Below are 7500 nucleotides of genomic sequence, written 5' to 3' on the forward strand. Positions count from 1 at the left end.
CCTTTCATGGTTTCCCATGAGCGTCGATTCGGGCGCCTTAACTCGGCGTTTGGTTCATCCCACAGCGCCAGTTCTGCTTACCAAAAGTGGCCCACTTGGCACTCCGATCCGAGTCGTTTGCTCGCGGCTTCAGCATATCAAGCAAGCCGGAGATCTCACCCATTTAAAGTTTGAGAATAGGTTGAGGTCGTTTCGGCCCCAAGGCCTCTAATCATTCGCTTTACCGGATGAGACTCGTACGAGCACCAGCTATCCTGAGGGAAACTTCGGAGGGAACCAGCTACTAGATGGTTCGATTAGTCTTTCGCCCCTATACCCAGCTCCGACGATCGATTTGCACGTCAGAATCGCTACGGACCTCCATCAGGGTTTCCCCTGACTTCGTCCTGGCCAGGCATAGTTCACCATCTTTCGGGTCCCAACGTGTACGCTCTAGGTGCGCCTCACCTCGCAATGAGGACGAGACGCCCCGGGAGTGCGGAGGCCGCCGCCCCGTGAAGGGCGGGGAAGCCCCATCCTCCCTCGGCCCGCGCAAGGCGAGACCTTCACTTTCATTACGCCTTTAGGTTTCGTACAGCCCAATGACTCGCGCACATGTTAGACTCCTTGGTCCGTGTTTCAAGACGGGTCGTGAAATTGTCCAAAGCTGAAGCGCCGCTGACGGGAGCGATTATTCCGCCCGAGAGCATCCCGAGCCAACAGCGGCGCGGGTCCGGGGCCGGGCCAGGTAGGTCCGTCATCCGGGAAGAACCGCGCGCGCTTGCCGGGAGCCCGAGCGCCCAAAGGGGCGAATCGACTCCTCCAGATATACCGCCGGGCAGCCAGCCAGGACACCGGGGCTCTGCCCAACAGACGCGAACCGAGGCCCGCGGAAGGACAGGCTGCGCACCCGGGCCGTAGGCCGGCACCCAGCGGGTCGCGACGTCCTACTAGGGGAGAAGTGCGGCCCACCGCACACCGGAACGGCCCCACCCCGCGGCGAGTGGAAAGGCAACCGGACACGACCCCGCCGCGGATTGCTCCGCGCGGGCGGCCGGCCCCATCTGCCGAGGGCGGAGGCCAGTGGCCGGATGGGCGTGAATCTCACCCGTTCGACCTTTCGGACTTCTCACGTTTACCCCAGAACGGTTTCACGTACTTTTGAACTCTCTCTTCAAAGTTCTTTTCAACTTTCCCTCACGGTACTTGTTCGCTATCGGTCTCGTGGTCATATTTAGTCTCAGATGGAGTTTACCACCCACTTGGAGCTGCACTCTCAAGCAACCCGACTCGAAGGAGAGGTCCCGCCGACGCTCGCACCGGCCGCTACGGGCCTGGCACCCTCTACGGGCCGTGGCCTCATTCAAGTTGGACTTGGGCTCGGCGCGAGGCGTCGGGGTAGTGGACCCTCCCAAACACCACATGCCACGACAGGCGGCAGCCTGCGGGGTTCGGTGCTGGACTCTTCCCTGTTCGCTCGCCGCTACTGGGGGAATCCTTGTTAGTTTCTTTTCCTCCGCTTAGTAATATGCTTAAATTCAGCGGGTAGTCTCGCCTGCTCTGAGGTCGTTGTACGAGGTGTCGCACGCCACACCGCCAGCCGGCTGTGCACGCTACCGAGTAAGTACCGGTATGCGAACCGCCAGGCGACGGGCGCGCATCGCACGTTTAAGGAGGCGCGGCCGGCCCCACAGGCGGCCGCGACGCTCCCAGGTCTGCGAAGCGGGGCAAACGCCGCGCGCTTCAGTATACGTAGCCGACCCTCAGCCAGACGTGGCCCGGGAACGGAATCCATGGACCGCAATGTGCGTTCGAAACGTCGATGTTCATGTGTCCTGCAGTTCACATGTCGACGCGCAATTTGCTGCGTTCTTCATCGACCCACGAGCCGAGTGATCCACCGTCCTGGGTGATCTTTTCTTAGTTTACACTGTCTCTTTCAAGACAGTTGCATAGGCGGGACGTAGGCGTGTGGCGGCCCCTGTTCAAGCGTTCTGTGTCCAACGGCCTCACGGCCGATGGGCGTCGTACGGCTCCACACCGGAGCGGACAGGCAGTCGGGCGAAAGTCATTCAAAACCGGCGCCAGGCGCCAGGTGCCGCAGGCCAGCCGCTCCAGCGCTTCAGCGCTCGTACCACACAACATTGGCGTTAGTTTTGAGAAGCACGCGTGGTTCCGCACGCGGCGCACGGCTACTGCGAGCCGTACAGGTAGCGTGTTGCGCGACACGACACGCACATCGAAAGACATGCAGTCTAGTCGGTAATGATCCTTCCGCAGGTTCACCTACGGAAACCTTGTTACGACTTTTACTTCCTCTAAATGATCAAGTTTGGTCATCTTTCCGGTAGCATCGGCAACGACAGAGTCAATGCCGCGTACCAGTCCGAAGACCTCACTAAATCATTCAATCGGTAGTAGCGACGGGCGGTGTGTACAAAGGGCAGGGACGTAATCAACGCGAGCTTATGACTCGCGCTTACTGGGAATTCCTCGTTCATGGGGAACAATTGCAAGCCCCAATCCCTAGCACGAAGGAGGTTCAGCGGGTTACCCCGACCTTTCGGCCTAGGAAGACACGCTGATTCCTTCAGTGTAGCGCGCGTGCGGCCCAGAACATCTAAGGGCATCACAGACCTGTTATTGCTCAATCTCGTGCGGCTAGAAGCCGCCTGTCCCTCTAAGAAGAAAAGTAATCGCTGACAGCACGAAGGATGTCACGCGACTAGTTAGCAGGCTAGAGTCTCGTTCGTTATCGGAATTAACCAGACAAATCGCTCCACCAACTAAGAACGGCCATGCACCACCACCCACCGAATCAAGAAAGAGCTATCAATCTGTCAATCCTTCCGGTGTCCGGGCCTGGTGAGGTTTCCCGTGTTGAGTCAAATTAAGCCGCAGGCTCCACTCCTGGTGGTGCCCTTCCGTCAATTCCTTTAAGTTTCAGCTTTGCAACCATACTTCCCCCGGAACCCAAAAGCTTTGGTTTCCCGGAGGCTGCCCGCCGAGTCATCGGAGGAACTGCGGCGGATCGCTGGCTGGCATCGTTTATGGTTAGAACTAGGGCGGTATCTGATCGCCTTCGAACCTCTAACTTTCGTTCTTGATTAATGAAAACATACTTGGCAAATGCTTTCGCTTCTGTTCGTCTTGCGACGATCCAAGAATTTCACCTCTAACGTCGCAATACGAATGCCCCCGCCTGTCCCTATTAATCATTACCTCGGGTTCCGAAAACCAACAAAATAGAACCGAGGTCCTATTCCATTATTCCATGCACACAGTATTCAGGCGGGCTTGCCTGCTTTAAGCACTCTAATTTGTTCAAAGTAAACGTGCCGGCCCACCGAGACACTCACTCAAGAGCACCCTGGTAGGATTGCAACGGGGTCCGCCTCGGGACGCACGAGCACGCACGAGGCGCGTCGCACGCCTTCAGCTCGCCCCACCGGCAGGACGTCCCACGATACATGCCAGTTAAACACCGACGGGCGGTGAACCAACAGCGTGGGACACAAATCCAACTACGAGCTTTTTAACCGCAACAACTTTAATATACGCTATTGGAGCTGGAATTACCGCGGCTGCTGGCACCAGACTTGCCCTCCAATAGATACTCGTTAAAGGATTTAAAGTGTACTCATTCCGATTACGGGGCCTCGGATGAGTCCCGTATCGTTATTTTTCGTCACTACCTCCCCGTGCCGGGAGTGGGTAATTTGCGCGCCTGCTGCCTTCCTTGGATGTGGTAGCCGTTTCTCAGGCTCCCTCTCCGGAATCGAACCCTGATTCCCCGTTACCCGTTACAACCATGGTAGGCGCAGAACCTACCATCGACAGTTGATAAGGCAGACATTTGAAAGATGCGTCGCCGGTACGAGGACCGTGCGATCAGCCCAAAGTTATTCAGAGTCACCAAGGCAAACGGACCGGACGAGCCGACCGATTGGTTTTGATCTAATAAAAGCGTCCCTTCCATCTCTGGTCGGGACTCTGTTTGCATGTATTAGCTCTAGAATTACCACAGTTATCCAAGTAACGTGGGTACGATCTAAGGAACCATAACTGATTTAATGAGCCATTCGCGGTTTCACCTTAATGCGGCTTGTACTGAGACATGCATGGCTTAATCTTTGAGACAAGCATATGACTACTGGCAGGATCAACCAGGGAGCTGCGTCAACTAGAGCTGAGCAGCCGGCCGCCCGGGAGTGTGTCCCGGGGGCCCGCGCGAACACGCAAGCGTCCGCTCAATTATTCTGCAAACAGGAGGAGGCTGAGCTCCCCTGCACAATACACCTCGAAACCCTCTCAGGTCCCGGCGGCGCGCAGCGCCGTCCTAAGTACTTGGTCGGGTTCGAGAGAGGCGCAATCGCCCGGAGTTTGGCGAGTAGACGCTTTAGGTGCGACCACCCGTGCTCCCAACTGAGCTTGCCGCTGCCGACAGAGGCCCGGGAGCGTGCTGTCGTGGCATTGCCGGCGGGAGACAACACGCGCCACCTACGGTGGCCGGCAGCTCCAACGCCAGCGCCACAGAAGGACAAAAGCCCCACTTGGGTGCCGAAGCGAACTCTCCCAGCACAGCGCACGCGCCAACACGTCCGCACAGCTGCGATACAATCCACCTGCGAGAACCGCAGAGGCGACCGAGCAGCAGACGGCGTCGCGGCGCCGAGCGCCGGGCGGCGGCGCATCCTCAGCGCACACAGTCCTCAATCGGACCAGCACACTGCAGATGTCCACCGCGCTTCGCACCGGGCCCGCGAGGACCTACTTTGGCCGCACGGCGCCGCGTGCAGGGTGCGCCGGCGCGCAGCTGCGCCGCCTGCCGCCTCCGTCGGCCGGCGCGCCTGCCACTGGCCGCCCCCACCAGCCGGCTGTAGCGCGTGCGCCCACGCACCGCGCGGCCAGCACGCCGGAAGGCCCCCCCTCACCGGCCGGGGACGGTCCCACCCAGCCACCGCCGCGTATCGCTTCACACCCACATGCCATTCACGTTCGTGGGCATGGTGGGTATCGCTGAAACAACCGGTTGGTAGCTCAACCGATCGTCGCCATCACTGATTCACCTCTAGCGAGAACAACCGCACCACAACGGTTTACCAGTTCTTCATTTGCGTAACGTCACCAGCAAACGTAGACGTCCATCGCCATTTGCAAATTCAACGATTGTTGCATGCCTGTGTCAGGTGTCACGACACACTATGTCTGCCCACATACACGCAACAACATGTGCACGCTTCGCGAACACGTGGAAGGTGGCCCCCGTACGTATGCGATGTCCATTGCGCGAACGACTGTCAACCGGCCTCTGTCGCATGTCGCAGATGTGGAACGCAGTGCACCATGCTATCACGGTGTGTGAGAAGAGACGACTACGTCTGACAACACGCGCCACTACATCAACAGACGGCTCATGCTGATCGCCATCCACGGCATACCATACTGCAATCCAGCTCTTATAGGGAGACGACACGTAGCTGAGTGCACAATATTTGGACCGTATGGTTCGCCGTTGTTGGCGCAGTCGTGGTACGGTCACACATGTACCACGATGTATCATTCAGTACATGAGGACCAATGTGCGGTACAGTGTGTGATTTGGACGTACAACATCAGCGGACAGTTGCCACAAGCCGTACCACAACGTAGGCTGTGCTTCGCCATGCGAATGCCAATGAACAACTGCGAAGGGCATTGAGCATGTACGTCCTGCCGCCATCCGCATTACAGTGTATAGCTGCAAGGTGTTTAACATGAAGCGATACTCTGGGGACCGGGCAGTGCGAGTAGCAAACTATATTGCGGGGGTTGCAGTTAGGCAACACTACACTAATTTAACGCGTCGTATGACAATTACAGAGCAGGTTAAGGCCCAACGTGTGTTGGGTTAAGGCCCAACGTGTGTTGGGTTAAGGCCCAACGTGTGTTGGGTTAAGGCCCAACGTGTGTTGGGTTAAGGCCCAACGTGTGTTGGGTTAAGGCCCAACGTGTGTTGGGTTAAGGCCCAACGTGTGTTGGGTTAAGGCCCAACGTGTGTTGGGTTAAGGCCCAACGTGTGTTGGGTTAAGGCCCAACGTGTGTTGGGTTAAGGCCCAACGTGTGTTGGGTTAAGGCCCAACGTGTGTTGGGTTAAGGCCCAACGTGTGTTGGGTTAAGGCCCAACGTGTGTTGGGTTAAGGCCCAACGTGTGTTGGGTTAAGGCCCAACGTGTGTTGGGTTAAGGCCCAACGTGTGTTGGGTTAAGGCCCAACGTGTGTTGGGTTAAGGCCCAACGTGTGTTGGGTTAAGGCCCAACGTGTGTTGGGTTAAGGCCCAACGTGTGTTGGGTTAAGGCCCAACGTGTGTTGGGTTAAGGCCCAACGTGTGTTGGGTTAAGGCCCAACGTGTGTTGGGTTAAGGCGCAACATAGGTTAGGTTAAGGCGCAACATAGGTTAGGTTAAGGCGCAACATAGGTTAGGTTAAGGCGCAACATAGGTTAGGTTAAGGCGCAACATAGGTTAGGTTAAGGCGCAACATAGGTTAGGTTAAGGCGCAACATAGGTTAGGTTACGGCGCAACATAGGTTAGGTTAAGGCGCAACATAGGTTAGGTTAAGGCGCAACATAGGTTAGGTTACGGCGCAACATAGGTTAGGTTAAGGCGCAACATAGGTTAGGTTAAGGCGCAACATAGGTTAGGTTAAGGCGCAACATAGGTTAGGTTAAGGCGCAACATAGGTTAGGTTAAGGCGCAACATAGGTTAGGTTAAGGCGCAACATAGGTTAGGTTAAGGCGCAACATAGGTTAGGTTAAGGCGCAACATAGGTTAGGTTACGGCGCAACATAGGTTAGGTTAAGGCGCAACATAGGTTAGGTTAAGGCGCAACATAGGTTAGGTTAAGGCGCAACATAGGTTAGGTTATGGCGCAACATAGGTTAGGTTACGGCGCAACATAGGTTAGGTTACGGCGCAACATAGGTTAGGTTAAGGCGCAACATAGGTTAGGTTAAGGCGCAACATAGGTTAGGTTAAGGCGCAACATAGGTTAGGTTAAGGCGCAACATAGGTTAGGTTAAGGCGCAACATAGGTTAGGTTAAGGCGCAACATAGGTTAGGTTAAGGCGCAACATAGGTTAGGTTAAGGCGCAACATGGGTTAGGTTAAGGCGCAACATGGGTTAGGTTAAGGCGCAACATGGGTTAGGTTAAGGCGCAACATGGGTTAGGTTAAGGCGCAACATGGGTTAGGTTAAGGCGCAACATGGGTTAGGTTAAGGCGCAACATGGGTTAGGTTAAGGCGCAACATGGGTTAGGTTAAGGCGCAACATGGGTTAGGTTAAGGCGCAACATGGGTTAGGTTAAGGCGCAACATGGGTTAGGTTAAGGTACAATATGGGTTAGGTTAAGGTACAATATGGGTTAGGTTAAGGTACAATATGGGTTAGGTTAAGGTACAATATGGGTTAGGTTAAGGTACAATATGGGTTAGGTTAAGGTACAATATGGGTTAGGTTAAGGTACAATATGGGTTAGGTTA

The 7500-nt window shown here is 55.9% G+C and overlaps 3 non-coding genes across 3 annotated transcripts in view; all 3 read right to left on the reverse strand.

Annotated features, from left to right (window-relative positions):
• The window catches only part of LOC124590784, a 4222-nt gene extending 2674 nt beyond the window's left edge, over positions 1–1548 (reverse strand). Inside the window, exon 1 of the ribosomal RNA XR_006976793.1 lies at positions 1–1548. This exon is cut by the window's left edge and continues 2674 nt beyond it. This is a non-coding gene — a ribosomal RNA (large subunit ribosomal RNA).
• Positions 1549–1736: 188 nt separating this feature from the next.
• Positions 1737–1891, reverse strand: LOC124590790. Its single transcript, XR_006976796.1, has one exon. It is a non-coding gene; the product is annotated as a 5.8S ribosomal RNA (ribosomal RNA).
• A 351-nt stretch (positions 1892–2242) lies between these two features.
• On the reverse strand, positions 2243–4152 carry LOC124590783. Its single transcript, XR_006976792.1, has one exon. It is a non-coding gene; the product is annotated as a small subunit ribosomal RNA (ribosomal RNA).
• Between the last annotated feature and the right edge of the window lie 3348 nt (positions 4153–7500).

Source organism: Schistocerca americana, unplaced genomic scaffold (assembly GCF_021461395.2).
Source record: "Schistocerca americana isolate TAMUIC-IGC-003095 unplaced genomic scaffold, iqSchAmer2.1 HiC_scaffold_773, whole genome shotgun sequence".
Classification (NCBI taxonomy): Eukaryota; Metazoa; Arthropoda; class Insecta; order Orthoptera; family Acrididae; genus Schistocerca; species Schistocerca americana.